Below are 20165 nucleotides of genomic sequence, written 5' to 3' on the forward strand. Positions count from 1 at the left end.
TGCGACGATTCTTGGAGGTTGTTTGCTTTAACACTTTTCACTCGGGACTCGCCGATAGCCATCTCTCCGGTGGACCATAAAAAGAGATTCTTCTGAAAAGGCCACCTGTCACCATTCTGTGGACGTTCAGTTGCGGTATCGGCGTGCAAATTCCAGCCTTTATCGCCGATGAACAGCGGTCAGCAAGGGTGCATGAGCCAGGCACCGGCTACGGGTGCCGATACCCATCAACGTTCGCCGAGCGCTCGTTGAGGAGAGGCCCGTCAGCTGCTCGACAGTTGCACGTTTGTTCGCATGTACAGGTCTCCGCAGCCGTCGTTCACCCCTGTCATCTATGGCCCGTGGAGCACCACAGTTGCTTTGGTGCTGGTTTCGGATAGCACCATTTTGTCATGCACTTTATACTACACCACTGGCCATTAAAATTGCTACACCAAGAAGAAATGCACATGATAAACGGGTATTCATTGGACAAATATATTATACTAGAACTGACATGCGATTACATTTTCACGCAATTTGAGTGCATAGATCCTGAGAAATCAGTACCCAGAACAACCACCTCTGGCCATAATAACGGCCTTGATACGCCTGGGCATTAAGTCAAACAGAGCTTGGATGGCGTCTACAGGTACATCTGCCCATGCAGCTTCAACACGATACCACAGTTCATCAAGAGTAGTGACTGGCGTATTGTGACGAGCCAGTTGCTCGGCCACCATTGACCAGACGTTTTCAGTTGGTGAGAGATCTGGAGAATGTGCTGGCCAGGGCAGCAATCGAACATTTTCTGTATCCAGGACCTGCAACATGCGGTCGAGCATTATCCTGCTGAAATGTAGGGTTTCGCAGGGATCGAATGAAGGGTAGAGCCAGGGGTCGTAACACATCTGAAAAGTAACGTCCACTGTTCAAAGTGCCATCAATGCGAACAAGAGGTGACCGAGACGTGTAACCAATGGTACCCCATACCATCACGCCGGGTGATACGCCAGTATGGCGATGACGAATACACGTTCCCAATATGCGTTCACCGCGATGTCGCCAAACACACATGCGACCATCATGATGCTGTAAACAGAACCTGGATTCATCTGAAAAAATGACGTTTGGCCTTCGTGCACCCAGGTTCGTCGTTGAGTATACCATCGGAGGCGCTCCTGTCTGTGATGCAGCGTCAAGGGCAACCGCAGCCATGGTCTCCGAGCTGATAGTCCATGCTGCTGCAAACGTCGTCGAACTTTTAGTGCAGATGGTTGTTGTCTTGCAAACTTCCCCATCTGTTGACTCAGGGATCGAGACGTGGCTGCACGATCCGTTACAGCCATGCGGATAAGATGCCTGTCATCTCGACTGCTAGTGATAGGAGGCCGTTGGGATCCAGCACGGCGTTCCGTATTACCCTTCTGAACCCATCGATTCCAACCTTCTGTGAATGCTCTGAAAAGCTAATCATTTGCATATCACAGCATCTTCTTCCTGTTGGTTAAATTTCGCGTCTGTAGCACGTCATCTTCGTGGTGTAGCAATTTTAATGGCCAGTAGTGTAAACCACGGGGGCACGCGAACAGTTTCGGAAATGTTTCCACGCTTGCCCCGAAAGCCAATGATCATGCCCTTCTGGACGTCAGATAAATCGCTCTTTTTCGACATTACATCAACGTCAGCAATGTTTCCCGCCTCACTCTGCATGCTTTATATATCCTCCACTGCTAGTGCTGCCATCTGCCGTCTGTGCATGGCTATTGCACGTCGATGTCGAACAGAGCCGATGGTCACAGTGTGACTGAACCGTGTGCCAAGATTAACGAAAGAACAGGAGACATAGCGGTAATGCCTAAGCAACAGTGTGACACAGTGGACAGTGATACAGATACCAGCAGATCGGAACCGAGCTGTCGGTGACCCTTATCGTTTGTCGTGTCAGACAAAACATCAATACGAGACAAGATGCTCCCGCATTGTAGTTCCTGGATGCGCAGAAATTTCCTCCTCCTCCCCATAGTTCAGGCCGTAAAGTATTGTTTGCAGTAATGCCTGCGAAGCTGAGCAAGAGCCCTCTGTGGGTTAGCCAGTGTCTGCAGCGCTGGTAGTTGAACTGCAATTTTATGCCTATAACGTCCCCTGCAGATTCAGTTTGGTTTATGCTGTGTCCTCCAGGAACTACGGGACACAACTTAACATAGAAGAAAGCCGATCTGCCTACAAGTAGGCCGCAACATAGTTAAGGTTCGACTTCTTGGGTGGGCACACACGACAACGACTTTGTTATGCAACCACCTTATACAAGTAGTTACCAAGTGGACATCCACTGTCAAACGTGAATACAAGCAGACACAGCTCCACTCAGCAGCTTGACAGTACCTGTTACCAGCTCAGTACCTCAACATAGGACACATCTAGAGTCAGCGTCAAGAAGAGTCAAACTGGACATTTTGGATGCGATGTTGGTCGTCGTTGGCTGAATCTATGACTATTAGAGTGTTTAAAGACGGATCAGTGTTCGTGAACACTGATCTATACTGCCACCCACAATCTTCATACTCCGGTTAAGTGCTATAAGACATCTTGTAATAAGCCACTGTAAATTGTTCCTGATCTGTGTTACCCTCTTCTTTGGAACTGTTGTTACCTAACCCTTTTTTGGCCCTATGATAAAGCTGTATAGTTCATACAGCCAAGCAAGCCACCCCATACTAGCAACTACTCATGGTAGGGAGTTCTCTTCCTGCCACATATGTATGTTTGACGCCAAGTTCATTTGATGAATACCAATAGCCAATTTAGATGTCTAGGCCGGGTCTGTGCGGTTATGTGGGCGGAAATCATCATTCATCAGATGAAATCCAAGCTGATGTACATTATGTACAAGATACGCACACAGTTATAGGATGTCATCCCTCCAGACCACAGCCGCCTCTCTTCCCGAGGAATCGCTTTCGTACCTCTCCTAATACGATGTCACTACGCACTACTGGCGCCACCCTGTCGGTACCTTTCTACTACGATACCCACACTATAGTAAAGTCTCCAGCAAAACCGCGATTCATCCGTGCGCAGGACACTGCCTGGAAGTTTGTGGAACTCATTCACTGTTAGCAAGATACTACATTCATCGGAAGCACGCATTGCCTTTATCTGATTCGCAACGTAAAAGAGCCGATTACGCACTCTGACAGAGATGTGACATCCAGAGGTTGCCGCACGAATGTTAGATGCTGCATTCGTTGGTCACACTGCAAGATAACGATCGTAACATCAATTTGACAAACATGGTCAACATTTGCCGTACTGCTGTTGGAATTATTCTCCGTCCTGGGTTCTGCCCAAAGCTGTGAAATGATGCTACGGATGATGTTCAAGCCGAGGCCCGCCACGAGCTCAGTGTCGATAGCCCCTAATCTGCCAATGACCATGCCACGCATAATGTTCTTCAGATATATTGTCTGTGACATCTTGCTTCTCTTCGATTACAACGCACACATGAAAACAGAATCACTATATAAAAGACCTTTAGCCACATAGGGTGTTGCGGATGCAATAAGGGTTCCTGAACTGGTATGATGTGTGGACTCATTCTGTTGTTCCGCCAAAGATTTGTGCACACGTTGTCACGAGGATCATGAAGATAGCTTGACGTATGGACACAAATACAAATGATGTATCAGTTTTTGAATTTTTTTGCAAAAACACCTACATGAATAAGAGTGAAATACTTCTATCTTTATTTGCAAAAAATTTACCGACGAGTCTTCCGATTTTTTTTTTTTTTTTTTTTTTTTTTTTTTTTTTTTTTTTTTTTTTTTTTTTTTGTATGGTCGCGCTCTATGAAATATCCCTGACGCTTCGTCCAGAGCTGCGGTAGGTATCTTCAGAGGTGCTCCTGGTTCCTCCCAGTCTTGCCTACTGACGATTCGGTCGCCGGAGGGTGACACAAGTACTGTGAAAAGGAGCGAAGTATAAGCTTAAGTGTGGTCAGTAGAGACAGGCCAGTAACTACGACAACCGATCGTGAAAATCTTCATTATGTACGGAGTAATGTCATGAGGTGCAATAAACAAACTTTTATTTGTTAGCTGTGTCTGTGTGTGTGTGTGTGTGTGTGTGTGTGTGTGTGGTGGGGAGGGGGGATGGGGTGAACGTGGGGTGGGGGCGCTCAACGGTGGGGTTATCAGCGATTTGCTACCAGTTTCTATCTGCTCATCACACCTAACATAAAAATTTTAAATGCAAATATTTCAGATTGCTTAATATTCCACAAATATCTTCCTATGAGTATACTCTAAGTCTGCAAACTTTCGAGGCCTCTGTCAATGTCGGTTAAATCTTCTGAAATGTTAGGCAGCGTCACGTTGCCAACAATAATATTCTGATAATATGGTATATAGCCTCTCTACCCTCCATTAGGTTAACTGACGATTACGGTGACAGGAAAAGTAAATGTCCTCTAGGTTAAAATAAAACATATTTGCCGTATCATGAAAAGGGCGGATCTACAGTAGGTACACCGAAGAGCAAAAGAAACTGGTACACTTGCTTAATATCGTGTAGGGCCACAGCGAGCAAGCAGAAGTGCCGCAAAACGACGTGACATGGACTCGACCAATGTCTGAAGTAGTGCTGGAGGGAACTGACACCGTAAATACTCCAGGGTTGTCCATAACTGCATAAGAGTACGAAGGGGTCGAGACCTCTTCTGAACAGGACGTTGCAAGGCATCCCACATATGCTCAACAATGTTAATGTCTGGGGAGTTTGGCGGCCAGCGGAAGTGTAGCCACTCTGCAGCAATTACGGACGTGTGGGGTGTCGCATTGTCCTGTTGAAATTGCCTAAGACAGTCGAAATGCACAATGGACATGAATGGATGCAGGTGATCAGACGGGTCGCTTACGTACGTGTCACCTGTCAGAGTCGTATATAGACGTATCAGAGGTCCCATACGCGTACACGCCCAGCCGCTCGTTACATTTTGAAAGGAGAGTCGTCTGACTAGTAAACATGTTTCCAGTCATCAACAGTCCAGTGTCGGTGTTGGGCCCAGGCGAAGCGTAAAGCTTTGTGTCGTGTAGTCATGAAGGGTACACAAGTGAGCCTTCGATGATGCTTAGCTGAATGATTCGCACGCTGACACTTGTTGATGGCCTAGCATTGAAATCTGCAGCAATTTGCAGAAGGGTTGCACTTCTGTCACGTTGAATGATTCTCTTCAGTCCTCCTTGGTCCCGTTCTTGCACGATCTTTTTCCGGCCGCAGCGATGTAGGATATTTGATGTTTTACCGGCTTCCTGATAGCCACGGTACACGCGTGAGATGGTCGTACTGGAAAATCCCCACTTCAACGCTACGTCGGAGATGCGGTGTCTCATTGCTCGTGCACCGACTATAATACCACGTTCAAACAGTTAAATCTTGATAACGTGCCATTTAGCAGCAGTAACTGATCTAACAACTGCGCCAGACACTCGTTGTCTTATATAGGGGTTGCCGACAGCAGCGCCTTATTCTGCCTATTTACATAACTCTGTATTTGAATACGCATACCTATACCAATTTCTTTGGCGCTTCAGTGTATAAACGTTTGAAATATAGTGTTCATTGATGCAAACAAAGCATCCAAACGTCTTTGACCATTCAATTAAAATATATTTTCTCTGCCCTTTGTTACCTGACATTGCCAGAGGTTGCTCATAAAACGTCGTACATACAGATTGTCTATGTATCATAAATGAAATTTATCTCCCGGATGATAGAGGTATAATCCTTCGAAAAGTATTGTGGAAAGAACAATGAATGTGACAGGGTCTTTTTAACTGATAAGAGAAGAGTGAAAACTGCCATTCCTGCATAAATTAGCTGGCCGGAGTGGCCGTGCGGTACTAGGCGCTACAGTCTGGAACCGCGTGACCGCTACGGTTGCAGATTCGAATCCTGCCTCGGGTATGGATGTGTGTGATGTCCTTAGGTTAGTTAGGTTTAAGTAGTTCTAAGTTCTAGGGGACTGATGACCACAGCAGTTAAGTCCCATAGTGCTCAGAGCCATTTGAACCATTTTTTGCATACATTATATCAATCATTTTGTGGGGTCAGTAAGAAAAATAAAATTATAAAAAGTAATTATGTGTCACTGTGGTCAAAAGGCTAAAATTTGTTTATACATTACAATAATCTTAGTACAAAATCCACTTCTATTCGCTGCTATTGTGTAGAAAGCTCATTTGCATACTGGTGAACAGAGCAGCTAGGTTCGCCGAAACAAAAACCAATTGTCCAGTTCGCCAACACAAAAAGAGCACACCATATAACTTTTGTGGAAAATTATTCTTTATATTATTTAGCAGTTTCTAATCGATTTCTGCTTTTTATTTCCTTCTTTAAAGAAATAAGGAAAATATCTAAGTAAGCTGAGTAGAGACGAAAGGCTGTCAAACGAAATAAACACATATTTTCCACTTCACTTGATTAGAGACTGAGTCTACAATTTTTAAGGATTCTAAAACATTAGTACAAATCTGAAGCCCCTCATTATGCCCCTTCTCTATCACACATCCCATATGCCCATGGTAAACTCACTCAGAAGTCGTGCACCATTTTTGATACATGTTAAGCATATATTCACAAGGGAGATGGTACAATATCGCAATGAACTCACATTCATGAAGAGCTGGGTTGAAATCTCCTGTCCTATCACCTTGATTTAGGTTTCCCATAATGTTCGTCGTATAAGGTAGGCTTACACACTGTTTCATATAGTACGCTCATCACTAATAATACTTCCAGAGCTATACTGTTCTATTATGGACCCATCCGCCACACTCAGTTTTATTCTTAATTATTGGTTAGCTAGTAGAAGGCTATACTTACTCTTTCCCATCTTGGCTTTACATTATATGATATGAACGCATATATAATGAGCAATTTTCACTTGAACCACTTGTCAAAGACATTTATCATCAAAGGACATCTGGTAATAATCAGAAAATAAAGTCAAGCTTTGTTTTTTTTGAAAGAATTGTATTTATTTTTCTCCTTCGATGTTGTCCTCTCAAAAATAGTCCCCTAATATACTACATACTTACGCTAGCATTTCTTTCAGCCCCCAGAACACATCTGGGACTCTGTTTTTGGAATAGCTCTTAGCTATCTCAATGAAGCGTTTTTAACCTCGTTATCTATGCTTGTAAAACAACGACACCTTGGGTTTTTTTATTGTTGGGAACAGAAAAAAGCCACATGAGATCATGATGGCGAATATAGAGGGTGGGCCACAATTTTTGTTCAAACAGTCACGAGCCAGCAGCACGCGCGTTATAACAGTGCAAAAGCCATGACTTGTTTCGTCATACATCCAGGAGTTTTTTTCACATTGCCTCTAGCTACCGATATTAAACTTAAAAGTCATGCGCCTTATTGATAGTTCGATCTTGAGGAAGCAAGAAATCATGGCGAACTACGCGGTTTAAATCGAAGAACACAGTGAGCATAACATTCATGTGTGACCATACTTGTCCAGATTTTCTCGGTCTTGGAGCCGATCCAGAATGGTTTCACTGGGACGACTGAGGCTTAATTTCGACATCTCATCCGTAAAACCACGTTCCATCATTTGTTAACACTTTCTAGTAGTTCTGCACCGTTACTGACTTCATCAAGCGGCTTCTCACTCGCCGCTGTTTTTGTTCGAAATTCAACAACTTTGGAAAAAAAATTCCTGTCACACGTTTCATATCCAAATTTCCTACATATTTTAATGAAAACAGCCAACTGATGTGCCACCATCATCAGCGACTTCTCCGATTGTGGTTCGGCGATCGTTCATTATCATTTCTCTCATTTTACCCACGGTTTCATCGGCTGATGTGCTGTGGCGTCCGGGGCGCTCGTCATTTTCAACGTCTTCACCGTCTTCTTCGAAACGCTTATTTCACTCGCAAACCCTTCTTTTATTCATAGCAGACTCATCGAAAGTCATATTTAATCTTTTCAAAAACTCTGCTACACTTTATTCCCTTCTTATAGTAAAATTTAATACAAATTTTCTGGTCCATTTAGAAAAGTAAATAATCGCCATTACTACCAGAACTCATGCAACCTCTTTGATAGCTGACCACAAATCAAATATCCGATGTGACTAACACCGTACGGATGCTTTTCAGACGGATTTACCATCACAACAACTAAAAAATCGCGTGAATCTGCCAAAATAACATTCTAAATGACAAGATTCCCGTTACTTTTGAATAGTCCTCGTTCAAGAGTAACAACGTGTTTGATGTTGCATACAAACGCCAACGGCCTTGCCGCAGTGGTAACACCGGTTCCCGTCAGATCACCGAACTTAAGCGCTGTCGGGATGGGCTAGCACTTGGGTAGGTGACCATCCGGTCTGCCGAGCGCTGTTGGCAAGCGGGGTGCACTCAGCCCTTGTGAGGCAAACTGAGGAGCTACTTGATTTAGAAGTATCGGTTCTGGTCTCGTAAACTGATATACGGTCGGGAGAGCGGTGTGCTGGCCACATGCCCCCCCCATATCCGCACCCGGAGACGCCTGTGGGTTGAGTATGACGCGGCGACCGATCGGTGCCGTTGAGCTTCATGGCCTGTTTGGGAGGAGTTTAGTTTAGTTTTTAGTTGCATACAAACTGATTCAGATTCGTATGCAAATCATTGAGAAGCACTCACGTTCTAGCCAATATTCTCGAGGACAAATAGCAATTCAATGAACTGGTTTACTAAGACAATAGCATCACATGTTAAAGTATTCACCTACATGATAGTTATCGGCTTCAATACATCCCTCTGACTTTGAACCTATAGCGATATCTGCATCTACTCTCTGTAGGTCGCTTTACGGTGCGTGAAGGAAGGTATTACCTGCACAACTTCTCCCCTTCCCTCTTCCATTTTCGAGATGTGCATGAGAGAATGAGTGACGCTAAACCTTTCCATGAGTTCGAATTTCCCTTATTTCCGTGTCAAGTTCATTTCTACGGAAGTCTGCGAGAGGTTTCTGGCCTCTTTTTGGAAAGATCGCTGTAGGACTTTTAACAGTATACCTTTCAGTGATGCAGAACACCTCTCTTTCATCGTCTGCCAGTGGCATTTGTTGAGCATCTTCGTAACGCTCTCGCGCTTACAAAACTAATCCTTGACGAAACCCGCCGCTCTTATTTTGCATCTCCTGTATTACTCTACCAGGAAAATGTCTCCTTGTGTCAAGCAGTACTCAAGAATAGTTCCATGGTTGAATTATGTTATCTCAGTACTATTTCACTGTGTCTCGGCCTGGCGTCACCTTTCACTACAAACAATTGTTACTGTTTTATAGTCAATTACTTAATCGAACAGAGAACGGCCTTTGCCCTCATTTATGCACAGTACGTTGCATTTATTTACATTAAGCGCTCACTGCCTGTCCCGCCACCAAGTGTCAGTCTTCTGTATGTCAGCATGTCTTGCTTTCGTTACAGTTTCATGGCGTTTTTGTGCAATAGCACCATCTACGATCAGCCTCAAGTGGCTTCCTACGTTATACGCCATATCTTTTATAACCGTGTTGTATTGTTGTTGTTGTTGTTGTAGTTTCATTCAGCTCTCAATGTTAATATTTTCTGTGCAAGCATCTTCATCTCTGTGTAACGACTACAAACTGCTTCGATTTGAAACTGCTTACTGTGTTCGGGCCTTGCTCTCACTCGAAATTTTTTTCATCTACATCTACGCCTACATACATACCCCACAAGCCACCGTATGGAGTATAGAGGGTTATACCACGTCATTTCCTTTCCTATAACACTTGCAAATAGAGCTAGGGGAAAACGACTATCTATATGCCACGTACGAGCCATAATTTCTCTTACCTTGTCTTCGTGGTCCTTAGGCGAAACATACATGGGCGACAGTAGAATAGTTCCCCTTTCAGCTTCAAATGCCGGTTCTCTAAATTTTCTCAACTGTGTTTCACGAAAAGAACCCAGTGCTCCCTCCAGGAATTTCCATCTGATATCACGAAGCATCTCCATATAACTCGCGTGCTGATCGAACCTACCAATCTAGACGCACGTTTCTCAGCTACTTCGATGTTTGCGAGGCCCCTCCCGCCGTACGTTCGAGTCCTCCCTTGGGCATGTGTGTGTGTGTGTGTGTGTGTTGTTCTTAGCTTAGGTTAGTTTAAGTTAGTTTAAGTAGTGTGTAAGTCTAGGGACCGATGGCCTCTGCAGTTTGGTCCATTAAGAACTCACACACACTTTCATGTCTTCCTTTAATCCGACCTGGTGGGTATCCGAAACACTCAAGCAGTATTCAAGAATGGGTCGCACAAGTATTCTATACGCGGTCTCCTTCGTAGATGAACTACACTTTTCTAAAAGTCTTCCAATAAACCGAGGTTGACCATTACCCTCCCCTGCTACCGTCCTTAGGTGCCCGTTCCATTTCGTATTGCCTTAAAACGTAATGCGTCAGTATCTAATCGATGTGACTGTGTAAAGCAGCACATCAATAATACTGTATCAGAACCTTACAGATTTGTTTTCCTGAATTGTATTTTTCTATATTTAGAGCAAGCTGCCATTTATCACACAAAATAGAAAAATCAGGTATTACTCCACTTGCGATGTGAGCTTCAACGACAGTAAAAATAACAAAAAAACCGCCGGAGACACATTAACAATGAAACCGTACCCAAGAAAACCAGATTTTTTTTTTATAACAGTCCTCCATTCGGATCTCCGGGCAGGGACTACTCAGGAGGATGTCGTTATGAGGAGGAACAAAACTGCCGTTCTACACATCGCAACGTGAAATGTCAGGTCCCTTATATGGGCAGGTCAGTTAGAAATTTTAAGAAGGGAAATGGATAAGTTAAAGATAGATATAGTGCGAATTAGCGAACTTCGGTGGCAGGAGGAACAGGACATCCCGTCTTGTGAATATAGGGCAATAAATACAAAATCACATAGGGGTAATGCAGGAGTAGGTTTAATAATGAATTACAAAATAGTAACGCGAATAAGCTACTGTGAACAGCATATTCCAACTAGCTACGCAGATGATGGGGAGATTGAGGAAACGTATGATGAGATAAAATAAATTATTCGCATAATTAAGAGAAACGAAAATTTAATAGTCATAGGGAACTGGAATTCGATAGTAGCAAAAGGAAAAGAAGGAAAATAGTACGTGAGTGTGGACTGGGGGAAAGGAATGAAAGAGGAAGCCGCCTGGTAGAATTTTGCATACAGCATAATTTAATCGTACCTAACACTTGGTTTAAGAATCATGAAAGGTGGTTGTACACTTGGAAGAGATCTGGAGACACCGGAAGGTTTCGGATTGATTATATAATAGTACGATAGAGATTTAGGAATTAGGTTTTAAATTTTAAGACATATTCAGGGGCAGATGTGGTTTCTGACAATTTATTGCTTATGAACTATAAATCAAAACTGAAGAAACTGCAAAAATATGGGAATTTAAGGAGATGGGACCTGGATAAACTGAAAGAATCAGAGGTTGAGGAGAGTTTCAGGGAAAGCATTAGGGGAAGATGGACAAGAACGAGGGAAAGAATGCAGTAGAAAAAGAATGGGTACCTTTGGGAGATGAAATAGTGAAGGCGCCAGGGGATCAAGTCGGTAAAATCACGAGGGCTAGTAGGAATCCTTGGGTAACACAAGAGATACTGAATTTAATTAAGGAAAGGAGAAAATATAAAAACAGAGTAAATGAAGCGGTGAAAGAGAGTGCAAACGTCTAAGAAATGAGATCGACAGGAAATTCAAAATGGCTAAGCAGGAATGGCTAGAGGACAAATGTAAGGATGTAGAAGTTTATATCACTAGGGGTAAGATAGATGCTGCACGCAGAAAAGTTAGAGAGACCTTTGGAGAACGAGAACCACTTGTATGAATATTAAGAGTTCAGACGGAAAACCAGTCCTAAGCAAAGAAGGGAAAGCAGAAAGGAGGAAGGAGAATATAGAGGCTCTGTACAAGGGAGATGTACTACGGAGCAATACTATGGAAGTGGAAGAGGATGTAGATGAAGATGAGAAGGGATACGTGATGCTGCTTGAAGAATTTGATAAAGCACTGAAAGACTTAAGTCGAAACAAGGTCCCGGGATTAGACAACATTCCGTCAGAGCTACTGATAGCCTTGGGAGAGCTAGCCATAATAAAACTCTTCCATTTGGTGAGCAGGATGTATGAGACAGGAGAAATACCCCCAGACTGACAGAAGAATATAATAATCCCAATTCCAAAGAAAGTAGGTGCTGACATGTGTGAAAATTACCGAACTATCAGTTTAATAAGTCTTGGTTGTGAATATACTAGCACGAATCCTTCAGAGATGGATGGAAAAACTTGTAGGAACCGACCTCGCGGAAGATCAGTTTGGCGAAGAAATATAGGAACACGTGTAGCAACACTACCTACGACGTCTCGTAGAAGATAGGAAAGGCAAATCTAAATTTCTAGCATTTGTAGACTTAGAGAAAGCTTTTGACAGTGTTAACTGGAATACTCTCTTTCAAATTCTAAAGGTGGTATGAGTAAAATACAGGGAGCGAAAGGCTATTTTCTATTTGTACGGAAACCAGATGGCAGTTACAAGAGTCGAGCGGCACGAAAGTAAGGCAGTGATTGAGAAGGGAGTGAGACAGGGTTGTAGCCTATCGTCGACGTTATTCAATCTATATATTTAGCAAGCAGTAAAAGGAAACAAAACAAAAATCTGGAGCAGGAATTAAAGTCCAGGAAGAAGAAATAAATACTTTGAGTTTTGCCGATGACATTGTAATTCTATCCGAGACAGGATGGGACTTGGAAGGGCAGTTTAACTGATCGGACAGTGTCTTGGAAAGAGAATATATAATGTACATCAACAAAATCGAAACGAGGATAGTCGAATGTAGTCGAATTAAATCAAGTGATGCTGAGGGAATTAGATTAGGAAATGAGACACTTAAAGTAGTAAAGGAGTTTTGCTATTTGGGGAGCAAAATAACTGATGATGGTCGAAGTAGAGAGGATATAAAATGTAGATTGGCAATGGCAAGGAAAGCGTTTCTGAAGAAGAGAAATTTTTAACATCGATTATAGATTTAAGTGTCAGGAAGTCGTTTCTGAAAGTATTTGTATGGGGTGTAGCCATGTCCGTAAGTGAAACATGGACGACAAACAGTTTAGACAAAAAGAGAATAGAAGCCTTTTAAATGTGGTGCTACAGAAGAATGGTGAAGATTAGATGGGTAGATCATGTAAGTAATGAGAAGATACTGAACAGAATTGGGTAGAAGAGAAATTAGCGGTATAACCCGACTAGAAGAAGGGATCAGTTGGTAGGACACATTCTGTGGCATCAAGGGATCACCAATTTAGTACTGGAGGGCAGCGCGGGAGATAAAAATCGTAGAAGGACACCAAGAGATGAATATAGTATGCAGATTTAGAAGGATGTAGGTTGAAGTAGTTACTCGGAGATGAAGAGGATCGCACAGGCTAGAACAGCATGGAGAGCTGCATCAAACCAGTCTTTGGACCGAAGACCACGACAAAAGCAACATAATATAACAATAATGAAATTCCTTTTTGTAATAAAATAAAATATCAGCATACATGAAATCAACTTGATTAAGAGACGATCCGTATCTCAGTTTGTCTCACATACATGCCATTCCATCCCCTGTAAGGTTCGTATGTGTCTCAGTTCTTTCAGGGAGCTAATTCTAACCAGGTCACTGTCAAATTTATATCAGTAAATGGTCAAATCAGTCATCTGGCCACTCATTTCCAGGTGCAGGCAGCCTATATAACGGCTTCCAGGAGCTAAGAATTTACACTAAAGTTTTAATTCGGCAAGTCAAGTATTAGAGCTAGATACTGTCTATGGGACTGGCAAGAGCACTGCTCGTTTGTGGTGCTCATGCACGAGTGCCGATCTCTCTGATTAGAGTGCGTGCATCCTCCACTACCACACCACATTGTTTGAGGAAAACAGTGAAAATGCCGCTTGCAGGTTTTTTTTCGTATTTCAAGTTTTCAACAACATTGATCACTAATAAAACAAATTTTTATTATTATCTAATTAACTTCGGCGCACTGAAGACGTAATAAAATTTATGTCTGACACAAACTGTCGGTAAATGGACAGATGCAGACAGTTTTCCAGATTTTCGTTCCTCACGTTGCCACGTAATCGAGACTTACTTCGTTTCATAATCGAAAAAAGCCTTTCACACACATATGTTGATCAAAACATTGATATCACGTTTACGACCTCGTTATGGAGATATAGAACCTATTCCCAAGGAAAACACCGTAGAGCTCCCGGACAATTTTAACCTAAAGGAATTCGCCTTTTAAGCGGGAATTACAATGCAGATTGGCCAGTTACACCTACAGATGCACAGGAACGATTTGAAATGAGATGGCAAATGGTCTCAAAAACAGCTAAAAACGGATGTAAGAGTAGCAGTATCGTCAAACGTCTGGAAAGCTGTTCATGGAATTCTTTCAACGCCACCATGGGTTGTTCAAAATTTGCGTTTTCTTTAACGCCAGTGAGCTTAGGAAAATAGATGGTTAACCCTCCCATAATACATATTTTCTTTTCATATGCACCCGCTTTCGCTACGCAATCAGAAATAATTTGCTTCTCACCTTGCAATCTGTAGTCAAACCTATTTAAAATGAAAGATTTGCATTAAATTCCGGTCCTTAACAATTTTCGCTACTGCTTTTCTTTTTTTTTCCTTTAGAATTTCAACACTAAAGAATATTACATTGAAAACCCGTTCCAGGTATGTCCTTTGATTTAACCAACGCACTTTGCAATATACGTCTTCATACTCTTAGTTCAATGTCTTCAAAAATTGCTGCCAATACGATGCAAAATACGTGCGATTTCAGAAAATTTACCATTCGTAACTACAATATCATCGCGAGTCATGCCTGTTAATTTAGCACAATGTGCTTTTTGCTGTACAGAACGACGTATCTCATACAAGTTGTCTGTCGATCGTTATGTTTTTAGATCTTTCACCGCCAATTAAATCTTTAAAGTCCTCCTGCATGGTGTTGAATGCCGTTTCATGGCAGATTTGCGGTAACCGTCGATTACGTGGCTACATAATGGATGATGAGAGTTGTCATCCCTCTGCCCTGTGACTCCCAATCATGTTTAGAGAGTTACGACGACAGACCGCCAGACCGTCTCTTTTTGCGCAAAAAGAGACTGGACCTGTGAACGTACTTTATACAGCGAACAAATAGCGAAGGATAAATAGCGCTTGCAACCCGATCCAGCCGAACTGAAAGTAAGAGGTGTTGGCCAAAATAAGCCGGCGTCAAATGCTGGAAGAAAGTGTCGCTTCGCACTGCTGATTGAGAACTCACGCTTTTCCGAGAAGGACTGGGCATAACCGAGACCTGCGGAGTAGTTCCGAGACATGCCGAGCCTCGGACCGCATCGTGCACGCGTGAATTTTTACACGACGTGTCCGATTCTTGTGTGTAAAGGGTTTTTGTTTTGAGACAGCTAGATATCTCGAATACGACGCATTGTACCAAAAAAATATTCTAGGTGAAAAGTCAGTATTAAGTATTGATAAAGAGGACATCTTTCTGCGCTACAACTGGCCATTTCTAAACCCCCGCCCCCATTTTTAATCCATGTTCGGATTCTGCACCAAAAAATTAGTACTGTTTACTCAAACAATTGTTTTTCATTCGTGATAGACGGCCTGTAATCGACAAATATCAACTGTACCTGTTTCAGCAGTTAAGAACAGACGCATTTTATTCTACACTTCATTTACGATGGAGATGTAAATCTTTGTTTTATAACGGTTGATATTTATGTTTGAAACTTACTTTAGTGTTGCAAATTTGATTATACAGCATAATACGGTTAGTCACCTCATTGTATGATTAGAAACTACGTTTGGCACGATCCAAGAACAGCGGCGTGGATGTAGTAGTTTACTGTACCCATCGGGATGCTTGGTTTCGGAGTCCCCTTACCTCTCACCACTGGGGTGCTTGATTTTCGTGAGTATCCATGGAAAATGTGTTCGTCACTATCACTTTTTTGGACGTTTTACCTTACTACAATGGTTGTGGTTTGTATTCCGCCGGTAAATGCGTTGCGGCCGGCGTGAGAGTTACGACGGTTACATGAAAACACTCAGCAATATTAGTCACCTTGGTAGAGGGGAAATTAAGCATCCCGATGATTTGGTGGCTCACCGCAATCAACCTCGTAGGGAACATATAACTATGTTACCATGCAAGTAGCTTATTTGCCAGAAATGTCACTACCTAGCCATATAATTTGTTCTGCACAGTCCTTATTAAACGCTCAAGTAAAGTTTGAACACCAAAATCAACCGTTAGAGCACAAAGGTTTATATTTACATCGTAAATGAAATGTAAAATCAAATGCGTTGGCTCTTAATTGCAGAAACAGACACAGTTTATACTTGACGATTACAGCGCATTTACCATGAATGGAAAACAATTATTTGGGTAAACCGAACGCATTTTTCGGCGTAGAATCCCAAAATGCAATAAAATGGTGGGTTCCCATTTGAAAGCACAAGGGTGGCCCCGACCATGCAGGAGGCGTGGTTAGCAGGTGGGCACTTCTAACACAGAAAGATGTCCCCTTCACTTCCATTATCTTCTCACCTAGATCATTTTTTTCGTACGATGCGTCGTTTCGACGTACACAATGAGATCAAAAGTATACAGACACCCCCAAAAACGACCGTTTTTATATTAGGTGCGTTGTGCTGCCACCTACTGCCAGTTACTCCATATCAGTGACGTCAGTAGTCATTAGACATCGTGAGCGAGCAGAATGAGGCGCTACGCGGAACTCATGGACTTCGAAAGTGGTCAGGTGATTGGATGTCACTTGTGCCATACGTCTGTACGCGAAATTTCCACACTCATAAACATGCCTAGGTCCACTGTTTCCGACTTGATAGTGAAGTGGAAACGTGAAGAGACACGTACAGCACTAAAGCGAACAGGCCGACCTCGCCGGTTGACTGACAGAGACCGCCGACTGTTGAAGAGGGTCGTAATGTGTAAAAGGCAGACATCTATCCAGACCATCACACAGGAATTCCAATCTGCATCAGGATCCGCTTTAAGTATTATGACAGTTAGGCGGGAGGTGAGAAAACTTGGATTTCATGGTCGAGTGGCTGCTCGTAAGCCACACCTCACGCCAGTAAATGTCAAATGACTCGCTTGGTGTAAGGAGCGTAAACATTGGACAATTGAACAGTGGGAAACGTTGTGTGGTGTGGCGAATCAGGGTACACAATATGGCAATCCTATGGCAGGGTGCGAGTAAAGCGAGTGCCCTGTGAACGTAATCTGCCAGCGTGTGTAGTGCCAACAGTAAAATTCGGAGGCGGTGGTGTTATGGTGTGGTCTTGTTTTTCATGGAGGGGGCTTGCATCCCTTGTTGTTTTGGATGGAACTATCACAGCACAGGTCTACAGTGATCTTTTAAGAACCTTCTTGCTTCCAACTGTTGAAGAGCAATTCGAGGATGGCGACTGCATCTTTCAACACGATAGAGCACCTGTTCATAATGACGGCCTGTAGCGGAGTGGTTACACGACAATAACATCCCCGTAATAGACTGGCCTGCACAGAGTCCTGACCTGTTTTGGAACGCCGACTTCGTGCCAGGCCTCACCAACCGACATCAGTACCTCTCCTCAGTGCAACACTCCGTGAATAATGGGTTGCCATTCCCCAAAAAATCTTCCAGAACAAGATAGAACGTATGCCTGTGAGAGTGGAAGCTGTCATAAGCGCTAAGGAGGGCCAACATCATACTGAATTTCAGCATTACCGATGGAGGGCGCCACGAACTTGTAATTTTCAGGTGTCCGGATACTTTTGATCACGTAGTATATTTAGTTGTCTCAAAACAAACACTCCGAGGCAGAATAACTCACAGCGCCCAGATTATCGAGAGTACAGTCACCGTTATTAGAGAATGAGAGCACTTAGCGACTTACAACAAACCTTAAAAAATGTCGAAAGTTTTTCTCTCAGAATCCGCCAACCCCAAACCCCCGCCCCCAAAAAAAAACAATAAAAGGAAGAAAGATTCAAAAAGGTTCAAATGGGTGTGCAGTCTTATGGGACTTAACTGCTAAGGTCATCGGTCCCTAAGCTTACACACTACTTAACCTAAATTATCCAAAGGACAAACACACACACCCATGCCCGAGGGAGGATTCGAACCTCCGCCGGGATCAGCCGCACAGTAAGAAAGGTTCGTCACTTACTACGCTACCGCTATTCACCCAGTAAGACTTCCGCATCAGCCGCGATGTTTAAATTCATTATATTCGTATCTTTAGTGCTAACACTGTTTACAACACTTTTCGCTGACAGTATGCACATATACCACCGAATATACCTCCAAAATTACATCATTGTACCACATACACTTGAGGAGATATGATATCGCGACCACTGAGATGCGTGAAAAATTCGCTTCACCTGTTTACTAATTTCTCAAATAAGTAGTCGTCTGAACATGGGAGTTCGGATCTTTCAAGAAACGGTAGTTGGGGTTTGGGGATGGTGGTTTTGCTGATCGATACTAAACGCTGAGTCCAAGAAGAATGATAAAAAACTAAAGAAATGAGAAGAATCTGAAGTGACGTACATGCAAGCCAAACAAGACAAATTTCGCGAATCGCATTAGTACAGAATATGTCAAGGTGACCGCCGGGTAAAGGCGAAAGGCGAGGTAGCAAGAACGGCGTAGCCCTCGGCACATACAGAAATTATTTCATTACTTCGAGGAAGCAGTTATAAATTATCAAATATGCAATTTCCCCGAGCACAGCATTCTCGTTCACAAAAAGAGGCACAAACGATTAAGGTAATCGTACGTCAGGTGGTACTAAACGCGCGTGCGCCGATGACAGCGGATTGTAATTTGTGCTTGCCGGTATGGCCTGTGTCCCACCCAAGTTATTTATTTGTGCCGGCGGCGCTGTAATTTTCTGTCGCCGCTTCAATCTTCCCCATCCGACTACTTACGGTGAGAGATGCCACTGTAGATAGACTTCCACAAAGACCTGTCCGATACACAAGCGAACTGCAACCACACAAATTACCTGCCGCCGATTCTGACTCCGTATGGTGGAAAAAATTTTAAATATGAATTCTATGGATGAAATTAAATAATGAATTACTTACTACACTTGTCAAGAGCTTCTGGTCCGTTTTAATATGCAATTCATCCCTTCGTTTTCAGTCCCAAGCTAAACATGTCCAGTGTTTGACTCGGTCAAAGGCACCGCCATTGTCAAGGTCCGTCGTGGCCGAGAAAGAAAGTGTTTACCAGTTCTCGCAGCGGGCACGCTAGCGGAGTTTGCAGAACAGTGGAAGCCTGCTATTGTGATACCAGAATGGAATAAAATTTTCGCAAATGTACTTTGAAATTTGCCTTTCGAACGTCCAAAACTATCCGAACTGGATGAGTGGTTTCGCGACAAGATTGTCTTACGGGACTGTTGATTATTAGTTTTACAGCACAATTTTGTTGCAAATACCGTATTGTGAATAAATGGACTTTATGCATTCAAACGGAAAGATCGGTAAAGTAGCTATCACGTAGATATAGACAGGACAGTAACACTGCATCGATTTTGTAAAGATATTTGCCTGAAGTTTTTTTTTTTTAAAAAAAACGGAGCGGAAGTAAGTACTGTAACACAGGCAACGGAGTTAAAAGTGCAAGAAGTGAGTTACAGGAACATATTCCGTCATACGTATTCATTCAGGGATTTAAAGTTTTAGTAATAAATGACAGATAACAGCGCACCGAGCGAGGTGGCTCAGTGGCTAGCACACTGGACTCGCTTTCGGGAGGCCGACGGTTCAATCCCGCGTCCAGCCATCCTGATTTAGGTTTTCCATGATTTCCCCCAAATCGCTCCAGGCAAATACCGGGATGGTTCCTTTGAAAGGGCACGGCTGACTTCCTTCCCCGTCCTTCCCTAATTCGACGAGACCGATGACCTCGCTGTTTGGTCTTCTCCCCCAGACAACCCAACCCAACAGCGCACCAGCGCCAATTGCATATCGGCCGACCACCTAAAATCAGCGTGTGCACA

Source organism: Schistocerca piceifrons, chromosome 1 (assembly GCF_021461385.2).
Source record: "Schistocerca piceifrons isolate TAMUIC-IGC-003096 chromosome 1, iqSchPice1.1, whole genome shotgun sequence".
Taxonomy (NCBI): Eukaryota; Metazoa; Arthropoda; class Insecta; order Orthoptera; family Acrididae; genus Schistocerca; species Schistocerca piceifrons.